This window comes from Schistocerca gregaria, chromosome 1 (genome assembly GCF_023897955.1).
Source record: "Schistocerca gregaria isolate iqSchGreg1 chromosome 1, iqSchGreg1.2, whole genome shotgun sequence".
Lineage (NCBI taxonomy): Eukaryota > Metazoa > Arthropoda > Insecta > Orthoptera > Acrididae > Schistocerca > Schistocerca gregaria.
Window position 1 is genome coordinate 791,864,337 of NC_064920.1, and position 18,322 is coordinate 791,882,658.

Sequence of the window (18,322 nt, forward strand, 5' to 3'; positions counted from 1 at the left end):
TCAGCATCGTAGACGAATAAGTACTCATAACCCTTCAGGTACGCATTTTACAGCTCACCTTCACTAAACTTTATGCTTCGAATGATTACTCCTGTCATATCGCTTAATATCGGCCATTCCTTCTCGATTACCCCGTAGAGAACTATTGTTGTTGTGGTCTTCAGTCCAGAGACTTGTTTGATGCAGCTCTCCATGCTACTCTATCCTGTGCAAGGTTCTTCATCTCCGAGTAACTACTGCAACCTACATCCTTCTGAATCTGCTAAGTGTATTCATATCTTGGTCTCCCTCTACAATTTTTATCCTCCACGCTTCCCTCCATCACTAAATTGGAAATCCTTTGATGTCGAAGGACGTCTCGTGCTAACCAATCCCTTCTTCTAGTCAAGTTGTGCCACAAATTCCTCTTCTCCCCGATTCTGTTCAGTATCTCCACATCAGTTACGTGATCTTCCCATCTAATATTCAGCATTCTTCTGTAGCACCACATTTCGAAAGCTTCTAGTCTCTTCTTGTCTGAACTATTTATCGTTCATGTTTCACATCCATTCAAACACTTCTAGAAAAGACTTCCCGACACTTAAATCTGTACTCGATGTTAACAAATTTCTCTTCTTCAGAAACGCTTTTCTTGCAATTTCTAGTCTACATTTTATAACCTCTCTACTTCGATAATCATCAGTTATTTTGCTGCCCAAATGGCCGAACTCATCTACTACTTCAAATGTCTCATATCCTAATCTAATTCCCTTAGCATCACCTGATTTAATTAGACTACATTCTATTATTCTCGTTTTGCTTTTGTTGATGTTCATCTTATGTACGCCTTTCAAGAATCTGTCCATTCCGTTCAACTGCTCTTACAGGTCCTTTGCTGTGAATGACAGAATTACAACGTCATCAGCATACCTCAACGTTTTTATTTCTTCTCCATGGATTTTAAATTCTACTCCAATTTTTTTTTGTTTCCTTTACTTCTTGCTCATTATACATATTGAATAACATCGGAGGTAGTCTACAACCCTGTCTCACTTCCTTCCCAACCGCTGCTTCCCTTTCATCCCCTCCATTCTTATAAATGCCGACTGGTTCTTGTATAAATTGTAAATAGCCTTTCGCTCCCTGCATTTGACCCCTGCCACCTTCATAATTTGAAAGAGAGAATTCCAGTCAACATTGTCAAAAGCTTTCTCCAAGTCTACAAATGCTAGAAACGTAGGTTTGCCTTTCCTTAACCTATCTTCTAAGGTAAGTCGTAGGGTCAGTATTGCCTCACGCGTTCCAGCATTTCTACGGAATCAGAACTGATCTTCCCCGAGGTCGGATTCTACTAGTTTTTCCCATTCGTCTGTAAAGAATTCGTGTATTTTGCAGCCGTTAAACTGATAGTTCGGTAATTTTCACATCTGTCAACACCTGCTTTCTTTGGGATTGGAATTATTATATTCTTCTTTAAGTCTGAGGGTATTTCGCCTGTCTCATACGTCGTGCTCACCAGATGGTAGAGTTTTGGTCATAGCTGGCTCTCCCAAGGCTATCAGTAGTTCTAAAGGAAGTTGTCTTCTCCCGGGGCCTTGTTTCGGCTTAGGTCTTTCAGTGCTCTGTCAAATTCGTCATGCAGTATCACATCTCCCATTTCATCTTCACTTACGTCCTCTTCCATTTCCATAACGTTGCCCTCAAGTACATCGCGGTTGTACATACCATCTATACTTCTTCCACCTTTCTGCTTTCCCTTCTTTGCTTAGAGCTGGTTTTCCACCTGAGCTCTTGATATTCATACAAGTAATTCTCTTTTCTCCAAAGGTGTCTAGAGTCCACACCTGTCCCTAGAAATGTCTTGCAATTTAAAACCTGGTTCCTAAGTCTCTGTCTTACCATTATATAATCTGTATGAAATCTTCCATTGTCTCCAGGCCTCTTCCATGTATACAGCCTTCTTTCATGACTCATAAACCAAGTGTTAGCTATGATGAAGTTATGTTCTGTGCAAAATTCTACCAGGCGGCTTCCTCTTTCATTCCTTACCACCATTTCATATTCACCTACTACGTTTCCTTCTATTCCTTTTCCTACTATCGAATTCCAGTCACCCATGACTATTAAATTTTCGTCACCCTTCACTATCTAAATTATTTCCTTTATCTCATCATATATTTCTTCAATCTCTGCATCATCTGCGGAGCTAGTTGGCATATAAAATTGCACTACTGTGGCAGGTGTGGGCTTCGCCTTCGCTACAATAATGCGTTCACTATGCCGTTCGTAGTAGCTGACCAGTGCTCCTATTTTTTTTTTATTCATGATTAAACCTGCTCCTGCATTACCCCTATTTGATTTTGTATTTATAACCCTATATTAACCAGACCAGAAGTCTGGTTCCTCCTGCCACCGAACTTCAATAATTCCGACTATATCTAATTTTAACCTATCCATTTCCCATTTTAAATTTTCTAACCTACCTGCCCCATAAAGGGGTCTGACATTCTACGATCCGATCCGTAGAACGCCTGCTTTCTTTCTCCTGATAATGACATACTCCTGAGTAGTCCCCGCCTGGAGATCCGAAAAGGGGTCTATTTACCTCCGAAATATTTTACCCAAGAGGACGGCATCATCATTTAACTATACAGTAAAGCAGCATGCCCTCGGGAAAAATTACGGCTGGGGCCTATAGAACGTCAAACCTGCAATCGTTTTATCCATACGTACTGCGTTGAGCTGTATTATTATTAGAAACGCTGCTACATATTGTTCTTTCCACATTCTCGTTTGAAACATGACGTGTGGTATCGTAAAGTCTGCAACGTCGCATGATAATGCCTAAGGAGTCAGAATTAGCTAATCGCCAATTTTATGAGAAAAGTGTTAATTTAGAATTAAAAACGGCATTACACAGAAAAGTGAGCTGTTTCAATAAATTTATTGTGGCTATTGTTTTAAGCGCAAGAAGTAAATACAGTGACGGGAAAAAATCGTAGCACCAAGGAGTGAAGGAACATAAATGAAAGTTGGTAGGCTTGTTTCTACATCTGAAATATGATGTCTACCCAAATTTCGCGCTGGTCGCATAAGAGTGGTGCTAGCAGGGCCACTATCAGGATGCAAATCAGGTTTGCTTTAAATACACACTGTAACGTAGGAGCGCTTGTTACCTTTGAGACTGGACGTGATGAGTTGATGTTAGTCAAGAAAGCATTTATGGCGATAAAGACACCAGTATCAACACACCTAGTTTGAACGAGGTCGTGTAATAGGGGTACGAGATGATGGATATTCCTTCTGCAATACTGCAGGAAAACTTGGCGGGAAGGTGGCCACTTTACGTGATTGCTGGTAGGAGTGGTCACGAGAATGTACAATCGCAAGGAGACCGCGCTCCGGACAGCCACGTGGCGTACTAGGAGGGACGAGCAGCGTGTTCGGTGTATGGCTCTGTAGCACCGTGGTGCACCTACAGCTGCAACTTGAGCAGCAGCTGGCACCACAACGACGAAACGAACTGTTATAAATCGGTTACGTCAAGGAAAGATCCGAGCCAGACAGCGTACGAATGTAGGGCGGGACAATACGTTGAGAATGTGGGTTTCGCGGGAGGCGTGCCAGAGATAAATCCCTGCAATCGCGCCATCCTCTGTGTCCTCGGTGGCTCAGATGGATAGAAAGTCAGATGGATAAGCAGGAGATCCCGGGCTCGAGTCCCGGTCGGGGCACACGTTTTCATCTGTCCCCGTTATGTCAACGCCTGTAAGCAGCTAAGGGTGTTCATTTCATTGTCAGAAGGATTTTAGTTGAGGGCCTGCACCCAACCTGTCAGCTAGCTAGACATTCTGGACCTACACTGGAGTTGTGATCTGGGATGCGATTTCATATGACAGCAGAAGCACTCTCGTGGTCATATCACGCACCCTTAGTGCAAATATGTACGTCAGTCTGGTGATTCGACATAGTATGCTGCCGTCCACGAACTGCATTCCAGGGGGTGTTTTCCAATAGGATAACGCTCGGCTACGTACCGCTCTTGTAGTCCAACATGCTCTACATAAGTGTCAACATGTGCCCACCTGCCTGATGAGCAGATTTGGGACATCATCGGGCGACCACTCCAGCGTCATCCACAAACTGCGTTAACCCTCCCTGTATTGACCGACCCAGTGCAACAGACATGGAGCTTGTAATGCTACTTGAATTACGTAACCGTTACGGCACCTCACCTCAACCTCTCGATACCAGCAATATACTACCGTGTTCCTGTAAAATAGTTAACATATTTCTGTGACAACATTCAGATTTGATTTCATTAATGTAGAGGTACTTCGATACGTCGATCTGTTTATATTGCAATGATATTATTTTTATGTGTATTCTTTTTTTGTCACTGTGATCTTCGACGTACTTGTAACTCTGATTTTTGGGCACGTAAGCGGCTATTAGAGAGTCAAGTCTTGGTCGTCATGTTGAAAAGACCCAAATTGTAGTCAGTTTATGAAATGTGACTTTAACAGTGAGGAAGATATTTTCAAATGTGTTTTATATTGTGAAGTGATGATGCAACAAAAGTAATAAAAAAGAAGTGTAACTTAAATTCGGAGTGTTGATTTTTTTTTTCATCACCAAAAGTTTGATGTTCAAGAATGGTTTATGAAACACATCTATAAAACTTCTGAATATCGCAGAATAACACCTAGGCCTCTTTGTATCCGAGCTTGGAATCATCACTACCTAGATTTTTCGACGATTGAGCCACGAGTGAACAACGACACCAGCGTGGGAAATACGAAAAGATGAGTGCCTAGTTTATGCATTATTTCATGAAATGACTTTATTAACTGTGCTCTAATGACACCTGCCACATAATATAACTTTGTTGTTGTCCGAAAATGCAATATTTAGCAGCGTGAACAACACTACAATCATAATTAAATTTTACCTTTGTTGTGGTAGGATTGTTAGAAACTCCATCCCACAAACTGACATCCGATACCTGTAAAACACAATGCCTGCACGTTTGCATGCTTTTATTTAACATTCTGACGGTTACAACGGTTATTAATGTATCAGTACTTCACATCTGTAACTGCTTATCTCGCGATAGCATTAACCTGTAATATTGCATTGTTAATTACTTAAATAAGTTACCTAGAGAAATGAATACTCTACATTCGTTAGTTTTGGATGTTACGATTCCTCATCCGTCAGTGTATAATTCGTTTAAAAGGTATCTTTGCCTGATGCTTCTCTAACATGTGGAACATCTTGAAGATATACTGGTATCTTGGCTTTTACAGAGAAGTTATAAGTTCAGTGGGCGACAATGCACTCATTTCACGAAATTCGATGTCAGGTGTTCTTCGAAGTATTACCACTGCAGTGTCTCGTGCCTGCTGAACGCCTTGCTGAGGATGGAGCACTAAGGCGGACGCACGAGGTCGTGAGGTGAAGCTGAGGCTGGCACAGATTAGGGGCACCCCACTCGCTTGCTGCGCCCGCAAACGTGCAACCATTCCGCTGCAAATCAACTACACTTAAATTAGTTGGGAGTCGATTAGTTAATCACAGTTTAGGGGCGAACCAGAGTGGAGCATCCGCAGCCGATAAGGCGGCGGCCTGGCCGAACTGAGAAGCGGGCGGCGCTCGCAGCTGGCGGTAATTGCTAGTTGCGGGGCGGCCATCTACCTTGCAGATAGCAAGTTGCCGCGCCTGGAAGCGAGCCAGCGGCCCGCCAGGGGCAAGGCGAAGGTCCCCCATCCCCTCTTCTCATCAGCTCTCCTCTCTTCTGCTCTGCCATCATTTTTAACGGCCCGGCCCTTCACGCGCGCTGCGCCGCCAATATTTACGTTTCCTCGGCCGCGTCGGCTGCGACGCTGCCGTCGACTCACTTCTCGAGCCGCCTCGCTCTCCACCTCCGTCGTTCTTTTCTGTATCTGGAGCGGCCTCGCATAAAAGGAAGCCGGGAAAGGCTTCTGCTACTTTTATAGGCGAATTATGCCAATATGAAGTATTCAGGATTTCCTAGATTAAGTTGTCGTTCCTTCCTCCGCGAGGCTCGCAGCGCCTCTATCTGCAACGTCGGTGTGGCGGGGAACGGCGGGGAGGCGGTGAGAGGGCACGCGGGAAGGGAAGGGGGACCCGAACGAGATGAGGAGGGGGAGCTGGCATCGGCGTCGGCGTCGGCGTCGGCGTCGGGGACGGCGTCAGGCGGTGGGTGGGGTGGCCCGCGGGGCGCAGGGAGGGCAGCGCGGGGGCGGATTGCAGCAGGAAGGAAGATGGCGGAAAACGGCGCGGGGGATGCGGGGCGCCGACGTCTCAAAGATGGCGGGAACCGATACGCCGCGGTGCTCTTACCAGACGGTCGGCGCGGGACCGGCGCTGCTGCAGCTGAAGACACGCGCTAAGCTTAGGGCAGCGGGAACAGCGCACCGTGGCTCTAAAATGGCACCACGCTGCTGCTAGAAACCAGCCTAACGAAAAATTTCTGCTCGATAACTTGCATTATCAGGGACACATTATCGACCTCACAAAACACGAAGAGTAGTAGTAGTAGTTGTTGTTGTTGTTGTGCTCTTCAGTCCTAAGACTGGTTTGATGCAGCTCTCCATGCTACTCTATCCTGTGCAAGCTTCTTCATCTCCCAGTACTTACTGCAACCTACATCCTTCTGAATCTGCTTAGTGTATTCATCTCTTGGTCTCCCTCTACGATTTTTACCCTCCACACTGCCCTCGAATGCTAAATTTGTGATCCCTTGATGCCTCAGAACATGTCCTACCAACCGGTTCCATCTTCTTGTCAAGCTGTGCAACAAAATCCTCTTCTCCCCAATTCTATTCAATACCTCCTCGTTAATTATGTGATCTATCCGTCTACCCTTTAGCATTTTTTTGAAGCACCACATTTCGAAAGCTTCTATTCTCTTCTTGTCCAAACTATTTATCGTCCATGTTTCACTCCCATACATGGCTACACTCCATACAAATACTTTCAGAAACGACTTCCTGACGCTTAAATCTATACTCGATGTTAATAAATTTCTCTTCTTCACAAACGCTTTCCATGCCATTGCCAGTCTACATTTTATATCCTCTCTACTTCGACCATCATCAGTTATTTTGCTCCCCAAATACCAAAACTCCTTTACTACTTTAAGTGTCTCATTTCCTAATCTAATTCCCTCAGCATCATCCAACTTAATTTGACTACATTCCATTATCCTGGTTTTGCTTTTGTTGATGTTCATCTTATATCCTCCTTTCAAGACACTGTCCATTCCGTTCAACTGCTCTTCCAAGTCCTTTGCTGTCTCTGATAGAATTACAATGTCATCGGCGAACCTCAAAGTTTTTATTTCTTCTCCATGAATTTTAATACCTACTCCAAATTTTTCTTTTGTTTCCTTTACTGCTTGCTCAATATACAGATTGAATAATATCGGGGAGAGGCTACAAACCTGATTCACTCCCTTCCCAACCACTGCCTCCCTTTCATGCTCTTCCACTACTATAACTGCCATCTGGTTTCTGTACAAATTGTAAATAGCCTTTTCTCTCCATGTATTTTACCCCTGCCACCTTCAGAAGTTGAAATAGAGTATTCCAGTCTACAAATGCTAGAAACGTAGGTTTGCGTTTCCTTGTCTTTCTTCTAAGGTACGTCGTAAGGTCAGTATTGCCTCACGTGTTCCAACATTTCTACGGAATCCAAACTGATCTTTCCCGAGGTCGGCTTCTACCAGTTTTTCCATTCGTCTGTAAAGAATTCGCAATAATATTTTGCAGCTGTGACTTATTAAACTATAGTTCGGTAATTTTCACATCTGTGAACACCTGCTTTCTTTGGGATTTTAATTATTATATTCTTCTTGAAATTTGAGGGTATTTCGAATGCCTCATACATCTTGCTCACCAGAAGCTCAGGATGAGGAAGGAAATTGTTCGTGACCTGTCAAAGAAGCCAGTCTGTCACTTACCTTAACCAATTTACATTAATCACGATAAACCTACATCTGGCTTCTGAACGGCTGTTTGAACCACTGTTCTCCAGAACACAAGTCTAGTGCTTTACCACTGCCTTTCTCGGTCGGTACTTTCGTTTCCAAGAGGGTCATCTTGTAAATCAAAAACCTCCGTTATCTCTGCTGTAGTCGATCATTATTAGATTCATAAACAAAATTAATGGAAGCTTTATTTGTGACCATTTAGGTAAACAGAGCACTAGATATATCAATAAATTCTACATAGCGCACTAGAATGGATTTTGGAGCAGCGCCACGGATGTATCGCTACTAAACAAATTCCAGTTAATACTGGTTCAACGGATATACACTGATAAGCCAAAACATTATGACCACCCGCTTAAGGGGGTAGGACGTGAAACGGGAGGACTTCGAGCAGGAGAGGCACCACAGGACATTTTAATTTACACTGTCTATACTTTTACAAATAAATTCATAAAACTTTGTTAGCATGACCAGCAAGGATTCAGGATTCACTCTCATAGCAGAGGAAGTTCAAAAACATAACAAAACACTCGGTATTGACTGCATTTGTTGCTGTAGGTACACTTTTCTTCATAAGTCAGAGAGATTCTTCGATGAATTTTGCACAGTATACAAACCATACTTACAGGTGTATGAAACTCTACAATTTCCCAAATGTGTAAAAAAACTGTGGTAAAAATTGAGATAATTATCTACAAAATTCGAGTTTTCTCTAAACACGAAGTTTAAAACGTAACAGCCCATTCATTTTTCCATAGATTAAATAAATTCTAGAGTTTCATACACCTGTAAGGATGGTTTGTAAGCTGTGCAAAATTCATGGAAGACTCTCTCTTACTTATGGAGAAAAGTGTACTTATAGCAACAAATGCAGCCAACAGTAAGTGACAAAAATCAAGAAATTTCAAATTTAAAAAATATTATTTTTTTCGTGTTTTTAAACTTCTACTGTTATAAGTGTGAATCCTGAACCCTTCCTGGTCATGCTGACAACGTTTTATGAATTTATTTGTAAATGTATAGACAGGGCAAATTAAAACGTCCTGTGGTGCCTCTCCTTCTCGAAGTCGGCCCGTTTGTCGTCCTACCCCTCTTAATAATTTGTCTGTTCACCTTTGGAACAAAACACATCACTAATTCCGCGTATCAGGGATGCGACAGTTTTCTGCAACGTTTGTGGAAGTATGTGGTATTAGATACCTACGCACAGGTCATGTAACTAACAGGTCGCTGATATACGTACGGGTGATGGCACCCAGTAGCGAATCAGATGGGTTCTCCCATAGGATTTATATCAGGCGAATCTGATCGCCAGACATCAACGTGAGTTTCACAAACCACTGTAGTACGGTTCCGGCGCCGAGATGTGGACAATTATAATGCCGAAAGGCGACATCGTCGTCGGGGAAGACATCAATCATGAACGGGTTCGCAGGTGGTTCGCAGCTGTCAAAGTGTCTTCGATTAGTACCACGGGTCCCATGCAAGCGCGGGGAAAGTTTCCCATAGTATAACACTGCTCTCACCAGACTGCCAGCCTGCGTCCGTGGCGAGCTGCAAGTTTCGAGCCGCCGTTCACCTCCATGACGGCGTTTGTGGAGACGACCATCAACCTCATGTATCAGAAATGAGATTCACCAGAAGATTATATGAGATTATATTGATCGACTGTCGAATCCCGATGGTATCGTTCCACTGTACTCGTAACTGACGATGTTGTGTCAACATGTGAACGCATACGGGTTGTCTCCTGCGGAGCTCCATGTTCAGCAATGTACGATTGTGCGTGCACCAGTATTGTGCTCTGTCGGCAAAGATACCACAGATCACCATCTATCCTATTTGATAGAGCATACAAGCCTCCGAACCCCGCCTTCCCCCGTAGGAGATTCGAGTCCCCCCTCGGGCATGTGTGTTAGTGTTGTCCTTAGCGTAAGTTAGTTTAAGTTAGATTAAGGAGTGTGTAAGCCTAGGGACCAATGACCTCAGTAGATTGGTCCCATAGGAACTTACCACAAATTTTCAAATTTTTTTTCGAACCCGACATTCTGTGACGAATCGAGGACGTCCAACCATTTAGCGCCTAGTGGCAGTTTCATTGTCATTCTACCTCTTTCCGTAGATGTTCATGACAGTACCACATGAACATTCGAGCAGCTTCGCCGTTTTCGAGATACTCGTTCACAGGCTCTACATAATAATAATCTGCCGTTTGTCAAAGTCGCTTGTCTCAATGGATCTCCCCATTTGCAGCCCGTTTCTTCGCTTGGGCGATCACCCCACCCATATCTGCTCCGCTTATATAGTTTTGTTACCGCGTCACGTGCCCGCAATACCACCAGCTGGCATGCAACGTCGCGATGTGCAGTAGTCATAATGTTTCCGCTTATCAATGTATAAGTCTTCTTCGACTGCTGAAAACAATTTCATTGTATCAGCCACATTTTCTACGACCCGGGAACACCTTACATACAGTACACAGAGACCACATTGTTTCCTACGAACTCTTTCTGTGAAGTGAATTCGGTTACTTAACTACCAAGTACAGAAGAAACTATGAGCAATGGTCAATTCACATAGTCATTTTATCACCAAGCTGCAACATGGTACTATAAGATGCGAAAGAATAAAATTTTTGGCCCGAATAATATTTCGAAAAATTGTACAGTCAAGAAAACACACAACTGAAAAAAAGACTTACATTTAAAAATGCTAACTTCACAAATCAATGTTTCTCTGTTCCATTAATATAAAAAATACCTTTTACATTGGTGCTGGATAAGACACAAGAACTCTCAAAGTATTCCCCTTCATTACCCATTCACGTGACCGCCGAATGGCTATTGTTTTACTGCGCGTAGACGCACAGCTTCCTGCTCTTATCAGTTGCGGTCATGTATTCCCTGTGTTCTATACAAAATGAGACAAATCGGATCCCTAACCTGTGGATTCTGCTGTTCTTGAGAGGTCTACGGAAATGTCGACAAATCTGGTGACATACCAAGCACGTGCTCCCCGAAAACAGCTGCGAATAGGTAACGGCTGGTCTCTAGTAAAGTAACTATTTGCATACACGTCTCTGTTTTCACAATGCATCACATACTTTTAATAATTTTCAAATTTATTTTGGCTACATTCATATCATGTGCCTGATGCACCGAGAATCACTATAACGTCTCTAGTACACATGTTTCGATTCATTCATATCACGACCAGAATCTCCACGGAGCTTTCCAGCGGAGAAATTCTTAAGATATTAAGCAAACTTGGCTCAAAGGACGACAGTGATATTAGTTATGAATATACCAGAATAAGACAAAAGTTAATGGAATTGTTTTTATTGTGATTAAACGTCTAATTTGTTTTTATGTTTAGTACAAATGTGAGAACTGTCGCTCCAAATAGGCCGGTATGGAAAATGTAAGGAAGGTGGTGGTGAAGGTAGGGGCGTAGACGAGGAGAGAGGGTGGTATGGAGCGAAGAAAGAGCGAAGGAAGCCTAGGTTTAGAGGACTAGTCGATCTCGAGAACATTAGAAACGAAATACTAGCTAATTTAGAGCAGGATACGGCAGGAGGCGGCAGTGTCCTGTGAGACGATCATAGTGCCATTCACCTACAGTGATTTACGAAACTGCAGGAAGCCTAAATGAGAAAAGTTTGGTAGAGTATTGAATCCCACTCATTACGAATGCAAATCTAATCTTTAAACAGTAAGCATTTGTCTCACTGGGGAAGGATGGAAGACATCTAGGTTCAACAATTAGTAAATAAGAAGAGACTACATTGTGAAACCTCCAAAATACGAAATTTGCCTTTACTCCGAACTCAACAGCTGATGATAATGTAGTGGATGGAATATAGATATGAAGGTAAAACAGGAACCATGATTATTGAGAGCTCAACTGGTAGACAACGATAGACATCAATTGTTCTTATGATTAGTCTTTATCACTATTCTTTTCCCATAGATCAGTAAATCAGAAAACACGAAATGAGTAATGTGCTGCAATCAGATCTTAGTTGCTGTCTCAGATCACTTCGCTTGTTGCGTGTACAGCACTGAGAGGGAACGTTCAGAATTTTTTTGTGAAGAAAGACATACCTTACCAGAGAGAAGTATCTGTCGGAAGCAACTTCTGTAAGCTATAACCTCATGAGCAGGTGATTTAAAGACACTTACCTTCTAGCAAATAGCATCCCCCATGAACCCATCGGAGGTGGTGACGCTGCATCACAAGGACACAAGAAGACAATGAGTATGTTGGGAAGCATCCTAACATATAACCGCTCAGTCTCTAGTCACAACTCACATAGATTGCCTGGCGCTGGCTCCGAGGTGTATGTTCTTGTTCCATAGCGTCCCAAGTATCCTTAGTAAGTCCGGGGTCAGATGCTCTGTGATGCCGATTTTGCGCCGTCACGTTCGTGGATTGTTGTTTGCACCACCCTGAAACAATTAGGGGCCGAAGGCTTGCTATACTTGTATTGTCTTAAAGAAAGCAATGATCGCCTGCAGGGTGGAGAAAGAAAACTCAGATATTTCCGCAGCTTTTCCGTCTTGCTTATACGGACTGAAAGCAGGGGAACTGATAACATCACATTTACGTTGAAAAAAATGGTTCAAATGGCTCTAAGCACTATGGGACTTAACATCTGAGGTCAACAGTCCCCTAGAACTTAGAACTACTTAAATCTAACTAACCTAAGTACATCACATACATCCATGCCCGAGGCAGGATTCGAACCTGCGACCGTAGCAGCAGCGCGGTTCCGGACTGAAGCGCCTAGAACCGCTCGTATTTACGTCGAAAGCCTTCTGTTATAGACATCTTTCATTCCATGTATTCATACACAAACTTATATGCACTTGTATGTCTCTAAGAACATATATTCTGTCTTCCGGACGGTAGAGTATCTTCACCTTTAGTTGAGAACTGTGAACGTATGTCTTCAGCACGCTACGTAAACTCTGAGATCAGCCAACAGTATTTTCTGGGGCGGAAATGGGTTAGCTAGGGCTCACATGGCATGAAGGAATACTTTAGATTTTTGCCTGTTAACACACTCTGCTTTGCTACTTGTTTGGCTTTGTCTTATGATACTGAAATGGGCACGTGGAAGTGACATCGTCCCGGACTATAGTGGGACAGTTGCTTGCTTCTGAGGGCTTTGCGTATTTTTCAATTACGTTGTTTACAGATCTATTTACGCGAGATACTTTTTATCTGTGTTTCATGTGAGAAATTATAGCTTCTTTGTTCGGTTTCACAACTAACACGTGTGAATCGACATTCATTTTCTTTTCGTTCGTCGTAGTCTACAAGTAGTTGCTTTTCCACTCATCAAGTAATATTGTTGGCCTTGGTCGAATTAGGACTGTTTTCCGACTTCGGAAGATGCGTGTTGATGTGAAGTCATGTGGTCCACTGAAGGGCACTTTTATGTAAGTAATACGGCTTATACAATTTTTCTGGTTACAGGGTTTTCGCATGTTTGCGACCCTTACGAAGATATTTTCCTCTCTGATTTTTGCTTAAATCCTCATATGTGGTCTTACAAGATCCCTCACATGTGGTTGCACACAAATGCTTGAGAAAAGCAGAGATCCAATCAATATTCGAATGTAGGCTAGTAGACATTTCAACCTGCCAGAAAGTTTCATTGCTGTTTCATTCCGCCAGACCTCGAGACACATCGGCCACACGAAGAGGCTGACGTAGATATCGGAGGGCGGTGAAGAAAACAGCTTTGCCTGAATAGGGACAGAGTGTAAGAGAAATGCTGAAAAACGTTATCTGGTACACAATCGAAGAAAGATACCTTATACCTCACTAGAAGTTGCTAATAAAATTTCTAAAAACGTCTTTTGAGCCATATGTTTCATGAAGATAGCGCCGATAAAGTCAGACAAATAACAGCTCACACATAGGTGTACCAGTCATTCTTCCCAGGTTCGATGCGTGAATGGAAGTGGAAGAGACTTTACTATATGGTACAACATAAAACACCTTCGTCGTTTCATTCCACAGGAATCCACACAGAAAAGGCGTATCTGCGTTTGTTAATATTACTTCCTGCATCATCATTAAGGCCACAAATAAACGCACACTCCACAGACAGCAGGCCCATACAGCCATCCATAAAGAAACATCCTTCCAACCACATTTCGCCATCTTCTTTTCTTCATAGACACAATTTTGAATAGATAAATTTTTACTTCCCAATATAATACAGTGCTACCAGGAAGAACGTCGGTCCGTCCTTAATGGAGATGTAATTCTGTTTCTGCAACACACCAACCTAAAATAACTCAAGCTCTAAAATTATTCGGTGTTCTTTCTAACCTGATGAAGCGCAAAAAGACTGTACATAAATTGTGTTTCATATCCTATTTATAGGTACCAAGAAGTGAAATGCTTCCCCTACAGTCATTAAGTATTTTTTAATTCCAGCTGAAACGCCAACTGGATCACTGAAAAAACAAGCGACGCTTTTGCTTTTTGGATCCTTGTCCCCATCTTCAGATAGACGTTGATCCAAGCTATCTCTATTCATGTGTATGCGGTTGATATTACACTGTATAAGTACTCACTGCAATCATTTGGATAAATCAGATAAAACACAACACCTCACAAAACGTACGTTGTAAAGTTGTGCTGATGAAGAAATCGATTACCATTCAAACAGTTAGTCTAGGCCTTTCTAGAGACGAAGAGCATGCAGAGTTTATCTTTTATTAGAGAATTGTACGTAAAAAAAAGGGGTGAAATATTGCCTTGACGACAACGACGAAGTCGTCAGATAGCGAGAGAAAAAGCGGATTGTAGAAATATAGGACAGGAGACCGGGCGTGTCCCTTTCTAACGAACCATCGCGACATTTGCCTTAACCGACCTACGGGAACGATAGAAAATCGAAATGTGAAGAGCCGGACAGAGTTTTGGACCTCACTCAGTCAGGCCATCACCGAAGCTCTACTTAAAAATAAATTCTAAGGAAAAGTGAGCTGTACCGTACTGTTTTACAACAATTTAAACTTTACCTTCCGATAACTACTCCCATCAACCATGGACGTTGCCGTTGGTGGGGTGGCTTGGGTAGCTTAGCGATACGGATAGCTGCACCATAGGTGCAACTGCAACGGAGGGATATCTGTTGAGAGGCCAGACAAACTCGTGGTTCCTGAAAAGGGACAGCAGCTTTTTCAGTAGTTGCAGAGCTACAGTCTGGATGACTGACTGATCTGGCCTTGTAACATCAACGACTGGTACTGCTAACGGCTGAAAGCAAGGGAAAACTATAGCCGTAATTTTTACCGACGGCATGAAGCTCTACTGTGTGGTTAAATGATGATGACGTCGTCTTGTGTAAAATATTCCTGGGGTAGAATAGCCCTCATTCGGATCATCGGGTGGGAACTACTCAGGAGAATATCATCATCAGGAGAAACAAAAATGGCCTTCTACGGATCGTGGGGTGGAATGTCAGACACCTTAATCAGAGAGGTATGTTAGAAAATTTAAAGAGAAAAATGGATAGGCTGAAGTTGGATACAGTAGTAATTACTGAAGTTCGGTGGAAGGGTGAACAGGACTTCTGGGCGGGTGACTACAGGATTACAAACATTAAATCAAAAAGAGGCAATCCAGGAGTAGGTTTAATAATGAATAAGAAAATAGGATTGTGGGTAAGCTACTACGAAGGTCATAGTGAACGCATTATCGTAACCAAGACACACACAAAGCCAACACCCAGCATAACAGTTTATATGCCAATGAGCTCCGCAGATGATGAAGATATAGAAGATGTTGAGGTAAAAAAAATTATTCAGGTAGTTAAAGGAGATATAAATTTAATTGTGATGGAGGACTGGAATTCGATAGTAGAAAAAGTAAGAGAAGGAAAAATAGCAGGTGAATATGAGCTCAAAGAAATGAATGAAAAAGGAAATATCCTGGTAGAATATTGCACAGAGCATAATTTAATCATCGCTAATACTTCGTTTAAGGGGGGTAGGACGTGAAACGGGACGACTTGTAGCAGAGGAGGTACCACAGAACATTTTATTTTTTACTGTCTATACTTTTACAAATAAATTCATAAAACTTTGTCAGCATGACCAGGAACGATTCAGGAATCACACTCATAGCAGTGGAAGTGCAACAACATAACAAAATATTTTTTTTCGATATGAAATTTCATCATTTTTTCACTTATTGTTGGCTGCATTTGTTGCTATAGGTAAATTTTTCTTCCACAAGTAAGACACATTCTTTGATTAATTTTGCACAGCGTACAAACCATACTTACAGGTGTATGAAACTCTAGAATTTTCCAAATCTATTAAAAACTGTTGTAAAAATTGAGATAATTAACTACAAAATTTGATTTTTCCTAAACATAAAGTTTAAAACGTAACAGCTCATTCATTTTTCATAAATTAAATAGATTCTAGAGTTTCAGACACCGGTAAGTATGGTTTGTATGCTGTGCAAAATTCATCGAACAGTTTCTCTTACTTATGAAGAAAAGTGTACCTATACCAACAAATGCAGCCAATAGTAAGTGAAAAAACGATGAAATTTCACATGTAAAAAAAATTATTTTGTCATGTTGTTGAACTTCTGCTGCTACGAGTGTGAATCCTGAATCCTTCCTGGTCATGCTGACAAAGTTTTATGAACTGACTTGCATAAGTATAGACAGTGGAAATTAAAATGTCCTGTAGTGCCTCTCCTGCTCCAAGGCGGCCCGTTTGACGTCCTGCCCCCCTTAAGAATCATAAAAGAAGGCTGTATACGTCTAAGGGACCTGGAGACACCGGAATATTTCAGATTGACTATATAATGGCAAGACAGAGGTTCAGGAACCAGATTTTAAATTGTAAGACGTTTCCAATGGCAGATGTGGAATCTGACCACAATTTATTGGTTAAGATCTGTAGTATAAAACTGAAGAAATTGTAAAAAAGGTTGTTGTTGTTGTTGTTGTCTTCAGTCCTGAGACTGGTTTGATGCAGCTCTCCATGCTACTCTATCCTGTGCAAGCTGCTTCATCTCCCAGTACCTACTGCAACCTACATCCTTCTGAATCTGCTTAGTGTACTCATCTCTCGGTCTCCCTCTACGATTTTTACCCTCCACGCTGCCCTCCAATGCTAAATTTGTGATCCCTTGATGCCTCAAAACATGTCCTACCAACCGATCCCTTCTTCTAGTCAAGTTGTGCCACAAACTTCTCTTCTCCCCAATCCTATTCAATACCTCCTCATTAGTTACGTGATCTATCCACCTTATCTTCAGTATTCTTCTGTAGCACCACATTTCGAAAGCTTCTATTCTCTTCTTGTCCAAACTAGTTATCGTCCATGTTTCACTTCCATACATGGCTACACTCCAAACAAATACTTTCAGAAACGACTTCCTGATACATAAATCTATATTCGATGTTAACAAATTTCTCTTCTTCAGAAACGCTTTCCTTGCCATTGCCAGTCTACATTTTATATCCTCTCTACTTCGACCATCATCAGTTATTTTACTTCCTAAATAGCAAAACTCCTTTACTACTTTAAGTGTCTCATTTCCTAATCTAATTCCCTCAGCATCACCCGATTTAATTTGACTACATTCCATTATCCTCGTTTTGCTTTTGTTAATGTTCATCTTATATCCTCCTTTCAAGACACTGTCCATTCCGTTCAACTGCTCTTCCAAGTCCTTTGCCGTCTCTGACAGAATTACAATGTCATCGGCGAACCTCAAGGTTTTTACTTCGTCTCCATGAATTTTAATACCTACTCCAAATTTTTCTTTTGTTTCCTTTACTGCTTGCTCAATATACAGATTGAATAACATCGGGGAGAGGCTACAACCCTGTCTCACTCCTTTCCCAACCACTGCTTCCCTTTCATGCCCCTCGACTCTTATTACTGCCATCTGGTTTCTGTACAAATTATAAATAGCCTTTCGCTCCCTGTATTTTACCCCTGCCACCTTTAGAATTTGAAAAAGAGTATTCCAGTCAACATTGTCAAAAGCTTTCTCTAAGTCTACAAATGCTAGAAACGTAGGTTTGCCTTTTCTTAATCTTTCTTCTAAGATAAGTCGTAAGGTCAGTATTGCCTCACGTGTTCCAACATTTCGACGGAATCCAAACTGATCCTCCCCGAGGTCTGCATCTACCAGTTTTTCCATTCGTCTGTAAAGAATTCGCGTTAGTATTTTGCAGCCGTGGCTTATTAAACTGATAGTTCGGTAATTTTCAACTACTTAAACCTAACTAACCTAAGGACATCACACACATCCATGCCCGAGGCAGGATTC